Below are 16911 nucleotides of genomic sequence, written 5' to 3'. Positions count from 1 at the left end.
GTATCCGACATGGGGTTATTAACTTCAACTGTCCCCGATTGTTCTTCCTCGGAGAGTTGTCACAGTTTTGCATTCGAAGATCCTTACTATTAAACAGTTTGTATCAGTTCAAACGCTACGTTTCAACCTCGTCTCGAGGTCATCTGCCTGACCTGGGTCACCTTCGTTTGGCCGTTGTCCAAGCCAGCATCTATTTACTGTCCTCTACCATAAGTGCTGACTGGTAATTTACGGCGTTTTGTTCGAAATCAGTTACCAAACCAGTAACCAGCCCGAATCCCTCAGAAAAGACACAGATCGCACCATTCACAAACCTGCGTGTTATATTATACAAAGGAATACCTCTCAAATAACTTATCCTTTGGAAATGATCTCCAGATTATCAGATTACCAGGAGCATTATTGTGTCCACCTCAAAACACTGACTCAGCCGAGCAAGACCAGTTCAGATAATGGAGGATACAGGTCAGCTTCTCAGAATAGCAGCCTCCATTCCTTCGACCTCTTGGCAAGAACAAAGACAATTGGCTTGTCTACTTCCATTGTCCTTGATCCAATCGAATTCGCTGATTTGTATTTCTGGCTAACAACCGTCTGAATGGAGATAGGCCACCTGGAACAGATGTACTATAAACTAGATTTCGGAAAGGGGAGGCCGAATACACTTAGGGGGTATTCGCACTGCTCTTTCAGGAATAACTGGATTCTGCCGTGTTTCTTGAGAACTGAAAATCTGCAAATGTTACATCACTACGGAAGCAGAAGAAATGAAATTATCAGCCACTTATCCTAACTTGAGAGGTTGGAAAGGTGTTGGAGTCTATTATCAAAAATGAGTTTTCAGAGAGATTGGAGGCACATGATAAAAATGGACCATAGTTGTCTAAAGGAAAAATCTTGTCTGACAAACCAGTTGAGGAGTTAGTTGAGGAGTTAATGGGCAGGATAGACAAAGGAGAGTCAATGGATGTTGCTTATTTGTATTTTCAGAAGGACTTTGACAAGGTGCCCCACATGCGGCTGCTCAACACGATAATAACCGATGGTATTACACGAAAGGTACTGGCTCGGATTGAGTATTGGCTGACTGGCAGAGAGTGGGAATAAAAGGATCCTTTTCTGGTTGACTAGTGGTGTTGCGAAGAGGTCGCTTTTGGGATGACTTATTTTCACGTTATATGTCAGTGACATGGATTATGGAATTGATAGCTTTCTAGCCAAATTTGCAGATTATACCAAGATAGGTGAAGGGTCAGTGTGACGGCAGAAGGAATTGCACAGATTGTGGAATGAGCAAAGAGCTGAGAGATGGAATATGCATCAGGGAAGGATATTGTCATATAATTTTTCAGTTTGCAGACTACAGGAAGATAGGTGGAAGGGCAGGGTGTCTGCAGAAGGAATTAGTAAAATTGCGAGAATGGGAAAAGACCTGGGATATGGAAAGTAGTTAGGGAATGCATCGTCATACAAATTGGCAGAAGAAATTCAGGTGTGGATTATTTTTTAGACGGTGACAACATTCAAAAATCAGAGGTCCAAATGAACTATGGAGTCCTCGTGCCGGATTCCCTGCATTTAAACTTGCAGACTGACACGGTGGTAAGGGAAGCAAATGTAATATTTTCATTCATTTTCAGAGGACTAGGATACAAATACAAGGATGTAATACTGATTCTTTGTCAGCCATTGGTCGGACCTCATTTGGAATATTGTGAGCAATTTGAAGAGAATTTAAGAGAAGATGTGCTTGCTTTGGAGAAGTTACAGAGAAAGTTCACGCGAATCACCCCAGGAAAGAAAGGGTATACACTATACATCCTGAAATGCTTTGTTCTTCGCAAATCCCTGGGGATTACAAATACTTGGGGATACGAATTGACAATAAACTGGACTGGTCAAAGAACATTGAGGCTGTCTACAAGAAGGGTCAGAGCCGTCTCTATTTCCCGAGGAGACTGAGGTCCTTTAACATCTACCAGACGATGCTGAGGATGTTCTACGAGTCTGTGGTGGCCAGTGCTATCATGTTTGCTGTTGTGTGCTGGGACAGCAGGCTGAGGGTAGCAGACACCAACAGAATCAACAAACTCATTTGTAAAACCAGTGATGTTGTGGGGACGGAACTGGACTCTCTGACGGTGGTGTCTGAAGAGAGGATGATGTCCAGGTTGCATGCCATCTTGGACAATGTCTCCCATCCACTACATAATGTACTGGGTGGGCACAGGAGTACATTCATCCAGAGACTCATTCCACCGAGATGCAGCACAGAGCGTCATAGGAAGTCATTCCTGCCTGTGGCCATCAAACTTTACAACTCCTCCCATGGAGGGTCAGACACCCTGAGGCAATAGGCTGGTCCTGGACTTATTTCCTGGCATAATTTACATATTACTATTTAACTATTTATGGTTTTATTACTAGTTAATTATTTATGGTGCAACTGTAACGAAAACCAATTTCCCCCGGGATCAATAAAGTATGACTATGACTATGACTATGATTATAAACATTCAGAAAAACAGAAAGGTGCCCCAAAGAATGAAGGACAGCTGAACATAAGAATCCCAAATTCCCCGCTCCCCAGCTCGCCCCTCCCGTGCGTAAACGGCAGCAAGCAACAATCCCCCCTCCCGCGTCCGGCAGAAAAGCATCGGCACCGCCACAGCAAAGGCACAGGCTTGCAGTTACCCCAAAGACATCGCGTTTCACCCGGTATTTGACATATCACAGGTTCCCTCTCTCCCTAATATGGGAGAAGGTAGTGTCTCCTTTTTCCCAGCGAGCGGGGAGAGACGACAAACAACTCGTCAGTTTACGGTGTTAAAAGTCCTTACGTCGCTTTTTTCGAGCTCCGTGCCTGAAGATTGCACAGATCTCGGGTCTTCGGGCCCACAGCAGTAGATTTTCCGACTCTCACGACGACACATGGGTTTCCTGCCGAGACACCGACCCTCGATCAGCCCATCTCCAGAGCCCCGAGATCTTTGGCTTCCAAATCCGAGCCGGACTGTCAGGCCAAACCCTTGGCGCGCCGAAAAACAGCCAGTCCATAAACCCCAAGAACGGGCCGGCAATTCCTAAGAACCTTCTACAGGGGCACAACTGAGAGCATCCTGACTGGCTGCATCACTGCCTGGTATGGGAACTGTACCTCCCTCAATCGCAGGAACCTGCAGACAGTGGCGTGGACAGCTCAGCGCATCTGTACGTGTGAATTTTCTCACTATTCAGGACATTTACAAAGACAGGTGCGTAAAAAGGGTCCAACGGATCACTGGGGACCCGAGTCACCCCAACTACAAACTATTCCAGCTGCTACTATGCGGGAAAAGTTACCGCAGCGTAAAAGCCAGGACCAACAGTCTCCGGGTCAACTTTTTCCACCAGACTATCAGACTGATTAATTGATGGTGACGTAACTGTATTTCTATGTTATATTGACTGCCCTGTTGTACATACTATTTATTAAAAAATATTATAAATTGCACCTTGCACACTTAGACGGAGGCGTTACGTAAAGATTTTTACTCCGGTATATGAAGGATGTAAACAATAAAGGCAATTCAATTCAATTTTTCTACATGCTTTTTTTTCGCTGCCTTCATTTGGTTTTTAAAATTCTCGCAATCCTCTAACTTCCCATTAATTTTGGTATTTAATACACAAGTATATCCTGCTTATCTAAATGAGTGGCGATTAATTGCGAGATGCATAACGTGACAATTCCGTGTATAGTTATGAAACAGGCACATTATTATGCATATTATTTTTATTGCATGTTTACTTTGACACCTATTTCTCAATTGCTACGATCTTCCGCACTATTATAATCGTGTATAGTATTGTGAAGTTCTGGAGATATGCATAAATATTGTTTTGGTCTAATTGTTTAATGCAATAAAGAAATGACTTTCGGATGACGCTATTTGTACATATTACTATTGAGACAATGCGTGACAAGGATTACCCGTTCGTAATAATGATCAGTTCAGCACAAAAAGAGAACTTGTATTTACAGAGAAGTACCTTTAAAATCTCGTGAATTTGCACAACCGAATAGCTACCTGCCCTCCCTTTTACAGTTGTCCTATCTTCGACTTCCCTTATCAGCCACGCTTCCCACGCCTGCCCTTTAGAATACTCCTTCACTGTGCTTTCCGATTTACCCGCAGAAACTCCAGCCATTGCTGTTCTGTCGTCAATCCTACTCGTTTCCCCTTGTCAGCAGCTTTGACCGGCTCCTCTCTCATGTCTCTGTTATTATCTTTATTCTACCGTCATACAGATATATCTCAGTTTAATTTCTCCCTCTCAAACTGCAGGGTGAATTCTGTCATGTCGACTTCGGTCTTCCTCCCTTCTCCCGCCACACACCTTCCATCCGTAGAAGATGCAAAAGCCGAAAAGTACTTTCCCCTCGAGTCAAGAACAACAGGATAGCCCTTTAATCTCTCCTCCTCTTTTAACCTTTCTGACTGACTCTCTCTCCCTCTCTCCCCGTTCTTTCACATTCTCTCTCGTTCTCTCCCTTTCCTACTACAATCTCATATCCACTGGGAAGACTGGCCCCTCGTGTCACCACCTTCCCCTCCCCTGTCCCCCCGAGATGACAGATCGTGCTCGAACCAACATTGGCCTTACCCTCCCCATCGCCACTGCAGAAGATCATTTCCAAATGAATGATCGGCGACTATCTCTCTCTCTTCGTCTTCCCCACATTCGTTTCAGTTGCCCGGCCTGCTGAGTCTGTCCAGGATCTACCACCCATATACACCCGTGCTTTATTCGGAACCTGTCAGCAAACTGTCCGCCAGTTATTCTCCCCAACACCTCCCTTTCCCTCCGCGCTCTGCTGCTTCCTTTCGTTCTCCCGTCTGTTGGATGAGTGGCTACTCCGATCTCACTGAATCTCACCGATTAGTTTGTTCCGTCGAGCGGCGTCCTGTTCCCTTCACCGGCGTCACTGGACCTTTGTGCCAAGGGTGGAGCCTGCGAAGAACGAAGGTGCTGTCCGAGGGGGTGCAGAGTTAGGTTCCTCTCTCCTTTCTCTATGTCGCCTGCGCAAGCGTCCCTTCTCTCTCCAGTTCTCCACAACTTCTCTTCTTTCTCCTACTCACTCTCCTCTTCATCCCTTCCCCATTCTGCACTCTCCCTCCCCTCTTTCACTGTTTCCTCCATGTATTTCTACGTGTCTCACACCAGTCTCTCCACCATCTCCCCCCATGACTGTCTTCCTCCCTCTGTGACTCCACCCTCCCTGTGTTGGCCCCGGTGAAAACAGACAAGTCGGAAAGCCACCGTTCCCCGAAACAGGTTCCCAGGAATGATTCCCACATTGCGCGTATTGACTTAACCGGAAGAGTTCGGACAAGCCAGACTTTTATCCCCTGGGGGTGGGCAGAGTGAGGGGAGGGAGACCAAAAGGAAAGGAGGGGTGAGAGGGATGGAGAGGGAGAGTGGGCGGAAGAGGGAAAGAAAGGAGCGAGCGAAATGTGAGGGATCTGGAGAGGGAGTTGCAGGAGAGATGGGGAGAGAATCAGAATCTGAAATTGTATCGCATAACGTGATATTTATTGTTTTGCGGCAGCAGTACAGCGCAAAGGCATAAGACTACAATAAAGTACAAAAATAAATCGATAGTTCAAAATGGAATGAATAGGTAGTGTTCACGGGTTCACGGGCCTTTCGGGAATTTGATGACCGATGAGAATAAGCTGCTCCTGTTACACAGGCGTGGCCGTGGACGAACCAAAATGTAGAACAGGGCGCGGAGGCAGATTCGGGAGGCGTTATTGCCGTAGCGAACGTGGAATCGGTATCCAGGAGAGTCTTTGGTTTGGAGAGAATCCAGGAGCGATACTGCACTTAAAACTGACAGTCCTAAGAACCATGAAACGAGGTTACTCACACTGAATTCGACCAACGAACTGACAGCACCTTTTTGTGATCACAGGGTCTTTATCCTGCATCTTCTGATGGAAAGCAGGTGTGTGTTAGGTAGTGGAACCTGGGAATGATTGGAAATTAAACGAGGGGATTGAGGCCCAATTTCTGCGCTAACGAGCAAGCAGGGGGATTGTCATCAGGGACCCTGACAAATTCCCTCCCTCAATGGGAGCCTCCAGGCGATCCTCCAGGCCTGTCCGGATTGTCCCGGTGAAAGTCTTGGATGAGGGAAGGGTCTGGGATGAAGGAGCGAGCGACCCAGCAACGCTCTTCTGGACCGCACCCTTCCCACTCCACCAGGTAATGGAGACCCCTGCCCCGAAGGCCCACATCGAGTAGTAGTCGGACGGTGTATGCCGGATGGTTGTCGATGATACGGGCAGGTGGGGGAGTGTCAGCCGGGGGACACAAGGGGCTGACGGAAAAGGCGTTTAACTGGGAAGCATGAAAAGTCGGGTGCATGCGCGTAGATCTTGGCAGCTTTAGGCGGACCGCTGTGGGATTGATAATGCTTTCGACCTTGAATGGTTCAGGAAGCGAGGGGCGATTTTCCTATGCTCGTTCTTGAGCGGTATTTCCTTGGAAGAAAGCCACACCATCTGCCCCGGTCGGTACTCAGGCGCTGGAGTCCGGTGTCGGTCGGCCGTCTTTTTATTGCGATTTGCTGATCTGAGTTGGGCCATGCGTGTCTCCTCCCAAACCTTAAGGCACAGATAGACATGGTCCTGAACCGACGGTACCGCATTCTCCTCCTCTTGCACGGGGAATAGCGGTAGTTGGTACCCCAGGGAGCACTCGAATGGAGAACTTCCAATGGGACAGCACACCAGAGAGTTGTGGGGCACTCAACCCACGAGACGTGGTCGCTCCAGGTCGACGGACTGTTTGCCGTTACACAACGTAGCGTCACCTCCAAGTCCTGGTTGACCCGTTCCATCTGCCTTTTCGTCTGTGGGTGGAAGCCGGATGACAAGCTGACCGATGCACCTAAGGCTTGACAGAAGGCCTATACCCTAGCACTACAGGGGCTTGAGGTGAACGAATGCGACTGAATCGTACCTCCTCCCGATGGTTGCCGGATAGGATCAAGGTCAGTGGCGGCGTACAGTGGGTCACCCGAGCCAGCAGTTTTCCGTCCGGGCTCGGGCCTCCAGTGGGGTGGTTAGCAGCTCACGAGGTAGTCCGGCCTGGGTGGCTATCTCTTCGTCCAGCAGATTGCCCTCAGCACCGGAATCCACTAAAGCGGGTAGGGACAGGGACAATTGTTGGTAATTCACGATAGCCGGGATCTGCATCCGAGTATGGGGGTGGGGGGCTGAAGGAAGTATCGTCCGGCTCACCAGGGCCCCTTTTTCACTGGTGAGCCTTACCTTTTGGCCCGTGAGGACTGCTATCCCGGGAATGTCCTGGTTGGCCACAATTGTAACAATCTCCAGCTCTCCACCTCCGAAGTCGTTCGGCCCGGGAGAGACGGTTCCGTCCCAGTTGCATCGGTTCCTCCCCCAGGGGGTTGGGGACGGTCGGAGTAGGATTTACACTTGGAGCGGCTGGGTAAGGGAGGCTGGCTGAGAGTGATAAGGTGGACGGTGGGCTTCCCCGAGGAGCGGGGCGACTGGTTCTTTCTCTCAGCCGCTCTTAAAGTCTATTATCTAATCTAGTGGTTAGCGAGATCAGAGAGTCCAGACAATCCGGGTCGTCCTTCGTTGCCAGCTCATCCTTTTTCTTGTCCGAGGGATCCTGTCGAAACACCCCCTGTAGGGCCTCGTCATTCCGCCTGGAGTCTGCGACTAAGGTCCGGTACTCGATGGAATACCTCGCTACGCTTCGCGAACCCTGACAGACTCAGGAAGCGTTCAGCGGGGTCCTTACCGCGAATGGGTTGTTCGAAGACCTTCCTCATTTCAGCAACAAAGGAAGGGAAGGAGGAACAAACCTCTGGTCGACTATCCCATATCGCAGTTGCCCAAGCCAAGACATCCCCTCGTCACAGCCCCATGCTGTACGCAATCTTGGATTTATCTGAAGTGCAGGTGCGTGGCTGTAGCTCAGAGACTAAGGAGCATTGAAACAGGAAGGCCCGGCACCTCCCTTGGTCCCCAGCGTAGATTTCGGGCGCGGGTACGTATGGCTCTCGAGGGGACTGTGTTCCTGATCCCAGGGGCGACGCCATCCCAAGCTGTACGGTTTGGGTAGTTGTGGTTCTTGGAGGGGACGGAGAAAGGGAAGCGGAAACTCGGTCCACCTGCTCACTGACCTTGCGTACATTCGTGGACAAAGTCCGAAGGATTTCCGTGACCTCCCTAAGTAGCTGGACGTGGGCGCCCGGTAGGTAGCCCTGGCTGGCGAGGGCCTGTTGTACTGGATCCGTGTCCGCTGGGTTCATTGTAGCCAGTTCGTTCTGTTACGCGGGCGTGGCGGTGGACGAACCCAAGTGCAGAACACGGGCGCGGAGGCGGAGTCGGGAGGCGTTATCGCCGAAGCGAGCGTGGAATCGGTTTTCAGGAGAATCTTTACCCGAAGTGTTGGGTTTGCAGAGAATTCAGGAGCGATGCTAGACTTAGCACTGATAGTCCTAAGAAAGACAGAAGACTGACTCTCACAGCTATCTGGACTATTCCTCTTCTCACCCTGTCGCTTGCAAAAATGCCATCCCCTTCTCGCAATTCCCCCGTATCCGCCGCATCCGCTGTCAGGATGAGACTCTTCAGTCCTGGACGAGGGAGATGTCCTCCTTTTTTAAAGAAAGGGGCTTCCCTTCCTCCACTATCAACTCTGCTCTCAAACGCATCTTCCCAATTCACGCACATCTTGTTTCACTCCATCCTTCCGCTACCCCACTAGGAATAGGGTTCCCCTTGTCCTCACCTACCACCCCACCCGCCTCTGGGTGAAAAAAAATTACACTTCCTCCTTTACCAGCATTCAGGGCCCCAGACAGTCCTTCCAGGTGAGGCGACACTTCACCTGTGAGTCGGCTGGGGTGATATACTGCGTCCGGTGCTCCCGATGTGGCCTTTTATATATTGGTGAGACCCGACGCAGACTGGGAGACCGCTTTGCTGAACACCAACGCTCTGTCCGCCAGAGAAAGCAGGATCTCCCAGTGGCCACACATTTTAATTCCACATCCCATTCCCATTCTGACATGTCTATCCACGGCCTCCTCTACTGTAAAGATGAAGCCACTGTGAGGTTGGAGGAACAACACCTTATATTCCGTCTGGTAGCCTCCAACTTGATGGCATGAACATTCACTTCTCAAACTTCCGCTCATGCCCCACCTCCCCATCGTACCCCATCCGTCATTTATTTATATAAACATATTCTTTTTCTCTCTCTCCTTTGCCCCCTCTGTCCCTCTCACTATACCCCTTACCCATCCTCTGGGTTCCCCCTCCCCCCACAATTTTCTTTCTCCCTGGTCCTCCTGTCCCATGACCCTCTCAAATCCCTTTTGCCAATCAACTGTCCAGCTCTTGGCTACATCCCTCCCCCTCCTCTCTTCTCCTATCATTTTGGATCTCCCCCTCCCCTCCCACTTTCAAATCTCTTACTAGTTCTTCTTTCAGTTAGTCCTGACGAAGGGTCTCGGCCCGAAACGTCGACTGTACCTCTTTCTAGAGATGCTGCCTGGCCTGCTGCGTTCACCAGCAACTTTGATGTGTGTTGCTTGAATTTCCAGCATCTGCAGAATTCCTCGTGTTTGCTTTTATTTGTTCAACAGTTAACAAACATCTGTAATTGCAATCACACAACATTTAATAAAGCCTGTCGACTCCAAGACAAAAAGACGCAGAAAATAATGCATCGTGCACGAGGTAATATTCAACACAATTAAAATATGATGTCTCCACAACTCCAAGCATCCAACGACTTCCGAGATTTCTCACCTCCAATTTCTAACCAAGGATAGGATTCGGATTAAATGACCCCTTTGTTGTATAGTATCAGGGCGAATGATCCCCATTACACCGCGGCAGCAACACATTTGTTCACTGCACTGGGACCACTGACACACCCACCTCCAGCCCGGAACTTAAAAACGCAAATAACAGGAATGCTGCAGATGCTGGAAATTCAAGCAACACACATAAAAGTTTCTGGTGAACGCAGCAGGCCTGGCAGCATCTCTAGGAAGAAGTGCATTCGACGTTTCAGGCTAAGACCGTTCGGCCTGAAAGGTCTCGGCCTGAAACGTCGACTGCACTTCTTCCTAGAGATGCTGCCTGGCCTGCTGCGTTCACCAGCAACTTTTATGTGTCCAGCCCGGAACTACTGTCTTTACCGCCTTACTGAAGGAGTGAAGGTATATTCCTGTCGTGTGACACTCCCTTTATCATCTCACTCCTGCGCTTCCATCTTCTCCTGCCATAACCATCCATTTCACTCAGTCTCCATGCTTCAGTGTGTGCAAAGACGGAGGGATTGAACAGCAGCAACGACTTTCTAGATTGGTCGGTGTTGTTGGACACTGAAGTTCTAACCCAGATTTACAGTCAGACAGCCACAGGAAACCACTGCACAGAAACAGGGTCTCCAGCCCGTCAGGTCCGTGAGGAATTATTTAATCTGCCTACTCTCATCGACTGCACCCGGACCGTGGCCATCCATCTCCCTCTCATCCATGTACTTCTCCAATCATCTCTTAAACGTTGACATCAAAATCTCAATTACTGTTTGCGTTGGCAGCACTGTCTACGCTCTGACGACCCTCTGGATGAAGAAGTTTCCCCTCATGTTTCCCTTAAACATTTCACATTTCACCCTTCACCCATGATCTCTAGTTGTATTCTTGCCCGACATCAGTGGAGAAAGCCCGCTTGCATTTACAGTCTCCATACGCCTCATAATGTTGTATACCTCTATCAAATCTCCCCTCAGTCTTCTACCCGCTCGGGAATAAAGTGCTGACCTATATAATCTATCCTTCTAATTCAAAACGCCCAGTCCCGGCAATAGCCGTGTAATTTTTTTTCTTCATTCTTTCAAACCTAAATACATCTGCCTTGCAGGTAATTGAAACAAAACCGTACACAATATGCCAAATTCGGCCTCAATAAGTGCTTAAAAGGAACAGCAACATAACATCTCAACCTCTGTACTCAATATTTTGGTTTATGAAGGCTAATGTGCGAAAAAAAATAACGACCCTGTATAACTGTGCTGCAACTTTCGTTGAATTATTGATCTGCATTCGCAGATTCGTTTGTTCTTTCGTATTCCTCAGTGCCCTATTACTCATTGTGTCAGACCAATCCTGGCTGGTCCCCCCAAATGCAACATCTAACAATTGTCTGTGTTAAATCTCATCCGCTATTTTTTCAGCTCAGATTTCCAACTGGTCCAGATCCCGTTTCATGCTTCGGTATTCTTCCTCGCTATCAACTACACCCGTAATGTTGTTGTCATCGGCAAATTTGCTGATCAATTGATGGCATTATTATCCAGATCGTTGATATAGATGACCAATAACAACGGATACATCAACGACCCCTGTGGCACTCCACACGTCACGGGACGACAGTCAGACAGACAACCATCTACTACCACAATCGAGACTCCCCAACACAGCCAATGGTTAATCCAGTTTACTACATCATCGTGAAAGTCAAGCGACTGAACCTTCCCGAGCATCCTCCCATACAGAAACTTGCAAACTCCTTGATTTAGTCCCTGTAGACGGCATCCACTGCCCTTCCTTTCACACCATCCCTGGTAACTACTCGTAAAGCTCTGTAAGATTGGTTAGACATGACCTACTACGGTCTGGCCCTGACTGACTATCGGTAATGTTCCTGTTTATCCATATACTTCCCTTCATACCCCATGACCAACGCAGTCTGAACACCGAAGGCAATTCCTCATTATGTAATTCTTGACGAGTTCCTTCCGAGCAAAGCTATCAATATCATCCTGTGGCCGTCACTGACATTTATGGCTGATTGTGGTTAAATTCTCCCGCACTTTATTATCAGGTGCATTGAGAGTAGTCTGGAAAAGGAGGGTGTCGTAGATGTAAACAATTAATCGACTGGGCTTTAATAGCAAGATACGGCACACCAGATACAGCATAGAGCACAGAATATTACAGTACAGTACAACCCGTCATCTCAAGCGGTTCTGTTAGCCTTTCAACTACTGTAATTTAAATTCAATCTAACACAGCCCTCCTGCATCTGAATCAGAACCAGATTTAATATCACAAGCATTTGTTGTCAAATTTGTTAACTTTTCGGTAGCAGTAAAATGAAATACAGGATAAATAAATATAGAGAAAAAAACTGAGTTACAGGTGGTGGAGGGAAAGAAGCTGTTCCTGAATCGCTGAGCGAGAGCTTTCAGGTTTCTGTATCTCCCTCCCGATGGTAACACTGTGCAGAGGGCAGTCCTGGTGGTGAGCAACTTTAATGATGGACACCACTGTTACAAGGATCATCGCTTGTAATAATGATCAGTGAGGTACAGAGAATCTGTATTTACTAACAAGTAAATTTTATTATTTCAACTATAAAACACATAGGTTCACACACTGTCTACCTGTGTGCTTTCTACTAGAACCCTTGACACTCCATGAACAGTCAATGATGAGAAAAGCTATTACCCGGGACAGGAGTCCACGCTGGCCTCGTGATCCCAATGTCCACGTCTCCGTGGGGTCCTCCCTAGTCGCGATGGTTGGTCTCTGGCTGCTGGAGAGTTATCGCCCCTGTCTATTTGGAGCTCCTGAGTCTTATACTGCCCCTCACAAATTGAACCACTGGATCTCTATCTTGACCTACCTGGGTCACCTTCTTCCTGGTCATTGTACAGGGAACAACCAACATTGTTTCATGGCTCTGCCCACCCCAGCCTTGTGTATTTGGCTCTTTACATCCAGTTTAATGAGGCAGCCTAGACAGACAGAGGCAACCGAAAAAGACTACAGATTGCTTGTTTGGTAGGTCTGGCATTTTACATAAAAAATAGCGACTCCTCTGTGAATGATCTCAGGTTTATTGTCCTGATTAGATTGTCCCAGAGTCAAGAGTCAGTTCAGAGTCCACGCCCTTTACATAACAAATGGCTGCTTGTTTAAAAATGGTCTCAGGTTTAACAGATCATCACCTGAAGCTTCCTGTGTCCACATTCACCCAGTGTCTTTCTCAGGTCAGCTGTCGTCCAAATGCTCCAGGGTGTATGCTCTGATTAGATTATCCAAGAGTCCAATTCAGAGTCCACGAACTGGGGGGAAACAGAGAGAACCGGTTTGTCTGCTTCCCTTGTCCTTGATCAGACAGTAGTTTCTTCTGGCCAACAGGGTGTTTTATGATCCCTGCCATCCGCCATGGACAGTGTGTTTCTCGGGTCAGCTGTCGTCTGAATGCTCCAAGGTGGATGGTGGAGGGTTTTACAGAGATGGCGAGTGCTGTCGGGATCGGAGAGGTTTACAGAAATGGGGATTGATGTAGGGGTTGGAAGGGTTTTCTTTTTTCAATGTTAATTTTATTTGGATAAGGTATTTGCAAGTATTACACCAACTTTTTTACATATAAAACCTTTTCCATTTTTTATATATTTATATATTCCCAAGTACACACTGAGATGATATAAAAATACTTAGGCACTTAAACACATATTTATGTGCAGTTGTAATTCCACTCTATTAAACTAAATAATAATAATAGTTGTTAAGAAAAATAGTAATAATAGTGGTTGAATAATAATCTCCATATATCTCGTCTGGTCCATTTCTTTCTGGTCCAAAATATCATGTGTAACCCTATGTAGCTTCCTTCGTAGGTGTTTATGTTTGTTCCTACCCACAAAACATACCTATCCAATCTCTGTGTACTTATTTACTTCATTTTATCATATTTTTTCTCAAATTCTTTTCTTTGTTTGTGTTAATTCCTCGTTTTCCAGAAATAGAATAGTGAACATTCGAACCAAGGGAGCTTACGTTAACACTTTTACTATGTTGATAAGGAAAGCAGTATAAACCATTAGGAGAGTCATTTAAAATACTGCTTGCTTTGGGGTTATAAATTCAATCCATTTATTCCAAATTTGAGATTTATTTTCTTTAAATTCTCAGAGAGTAAGATATCTTTTCCATTTTAAATATTTCCCAAATAATTTCATCCCAATCTTCTAAAGTAAGTGATGTTGGATTTAGCCACTTTTTGGTAATTGATTTCTTACTTGCCGCGCAAAGGGCCTGCAGCAGCTTTATACCTTCCTTCTGTTCCAAAAACAATACATGTCCCAAACAGACAGTCTCAAAGTTCAGGGGTATCTGGGTCTTAAATTCCTTAACTAATGTTCTGTGTATACCTTTCCAATATAAAGTTAATTTAGGGCAATCCCAAAAAATATGGAAATGATTTGCCTCCTTGGAGCCACACCTTCTCCAACACGCCACGTTTGTGTCTTTATATTTTTCTTGATATGGGGTCTTGAAGAATCTTATAATATTTTTCCAACGATGTTCTCTCCAAATCAAAGAGTTAGTCAAAGACCACTGGGAAAGCTACATATTTTCCCCAAGCCTCCTCTGAAAGTTCCAACCCCGCTTCTTTCTCCCACTTCTCTTTAATATGAAATGTCTTTTCATTTTTGGTATAAGAGAGGGAATTGTGTAATCCAGAAAATGATTTACTTGGTATTGAGCTGTAAACTGAATTCAGAATCTTGAAAAATTCTAATTCTGCTGTTGGTAAGTCTATATATCTACAATTCTGGTTAAAATAGTGTCGTACTTGAAGGTACCTAAAAAGTCATCGTGTTCTCGGCCATGTTTGTCCTGCAGGGATTGAAAACTTTGTAATACTTTTATGTGTGAATGAGAGGTAGGTTGTAAGATATTTCTTTATCCATAGTTCAAATCTTTTATCTCCTCTGCTGGGAAGGAATTCGGTATCATAAACACACCATCTGAAAAAATTTAACATGTTATTGATTCCACATGAATTCGCCACCTTCTGCCATACATTTAGTGTGACATTTATCCAGCTATTTTTAAATCTTTTCTAATTGGGCCATCAATCCTTTGTCAGCAATTGAGGCTTGTAGAGGAAAACTGTCAATCATTCCAAATTCTATTTCCTTCCACCAAGCCTTGTATTCCTTGTTACACCAACATAACAGAGGGGTTCTCTGTGAAGCATAAAAATAATTTCTCAAGCAAGGAAGTGCAATACATCCTCCTTCCTTTCCTAACTGTAAGGTGTTAAATCGGGTTCTAGGTTTCTTTCCTTGCCAAATAAAACAGAAAATCCATTTGTCCCATTCCCTGAATTGATTATCGTCTACCTCCACAGGTAAAGTCCGGAAAAGGTAAAGTAACCGAGGGAGAATAGTCATTTTTATGGCATTTATCCTTGAATTTAAACTATAGAAGGGGATAAGATTCCATCTATGTGGAAAGGTTTTCACAGATGGCACAGGGTATTTGGAAGCTTCTCGACGACTGTGGAAATGTTCTTTACTTGTAGTACCAAAATGGCATTGTTGTCTGTAACAAAATAAAACCGGTATTGTATCAGAGTGTTTTGCTAATAATGTTCATGCAACATTATGCTGAGTGAACCTGAGAACCTGACTGTAGACTGCAGTCCCTACACTGTATTTCACCTGCCACTTCATTGTCTGTTCTCCAAACCTGTCCGAGTCCTTCATTAGACACCTGCTTAACTCTAAGCTACCTGCCCGGCTCCTATCTTTGTATTAACTGCAAAGTTGGTCACCAAGTCATCAATTCTGTCATCCCGATCGTTGATATCTAACACGAAAAGAAACGGACTCAATACTGACCCCAGCGGAACGCCATTATTTACTGGCAGCAAACAAAATAGGCTCACATTGTTCTGACTCTTTGCCTCCTGCCAGTAAACCAACCTTCAATTGATGGTCGTATCTTTCCTGTAATACCATGAGCTGAGATCTTGTTAAGCATGCTCATGTGAGCAATAATTTCTTAAATACCATCTGAAAATCCAAAGAAACAACATTCACTGCCTCTCCTTTGTCTATTCTCTCATCAAAGAATTCCAACAGATTTTCGAGACAAGATTTTTCCTCCAGGAAACCATGATGACTTTCGCCTACTTTATCGTGTGACAAGTACCCCGAAAAATCATCTTTAATGGACTCCAACCACTGAGGTCAGAAACTGTCATATAATTTCCTTTCTTCTGCTTTCCTCCCTGCTTAAAGAATGGAGTGTCATTTACAACTTTCTAGTCCGCCAGAACCATTCCCAAGTCTGGTGATTCTTGAAAGGTCATAACCCATTCTTTCAGATAGACACGAGGGGGAACGTCTTCCCTCAGAGGTGGTGAGAATATGGAATGGGCTGCCAGAGCAAGTGGCAGGGGCGATTTCAACATTTAAGCGAAGTTTGGACGGATGCATGGATGGTTGGGAATGGAGGTTGCTGGAACCAGGCAGATGAATAATTTGGCACAGACTAGATTGTAGTGTTCTATGACTTTAATGCCTTCACAATCTCTTCAGCTGACATTTCTGAACCCGGGGGTGTACACTATCTGGTCCAGGAGTATTACCTATCTACAGGCCTTTCAGTTTCCAAAGCAAATTTTCCCCTTAGTAATAGTATCTATACCCACTATCTACCCCTGATACTCTTGAAATATTGACATTTTTTGGGGAAAAGAAGATGAGAACTGAAAGAAAGAAATGCAAGGGTGTCATAAGGAGGGGTGGCAGGGAACGGACCCAAGTGCAAGTCACAGACACTGAAGTACTAGGGACAGGACTGGGATACAGGGCGATGGCAAGGACATGGACAGGAAGACCAGGAACCTGGTATAGGACTTGACAAGAGAGCTAGGAGCCCGGGCTTGGTCGCCGAGCCAGAGACTGGACAACGACCCAGTACCTGGGTCTTGCCTCTGGCTCGGACCCCAGAACCCGGCAAGGATGAGGCTTGGCAGGCAGGCAGGACGAGGCTGGAGTCTT

General features: G+C 46.2%; 1 long non-coding RNA gene across 3 annotated transcripts in view; it reads left to right on the top strand.

Annotated features, from left to right (window-relative positions):
* Positions 1-16911, top strand: part of LOC134341630 (uncharacterized) — a 364862-nt gene that overhangs the window by 281114 nt on the left and 66837 nt on the right. The window lies entirely within an intron of this gene.

Source organism: Mobula hypostoma, unplaced genomic scaffold (assembly GCF_963921235.1).
Source record: "Mobula hypostoma unplaced genomic scaffold, sMobHyp1.1 scaffold_36, whole genome shotgun sequence".
Lineage (NCBI taxonomy): Eukaryota > Metazoa > Chordata > Chondrichthyes > Myliobatiformes > Myliobatidae > Mobula > Mobula hypostoma.
The sequence above is the reverse complement of the archived record's forward strand: the minus strand, read 5'-3'. Positions and strand labels throughout refer to the sequence as shown.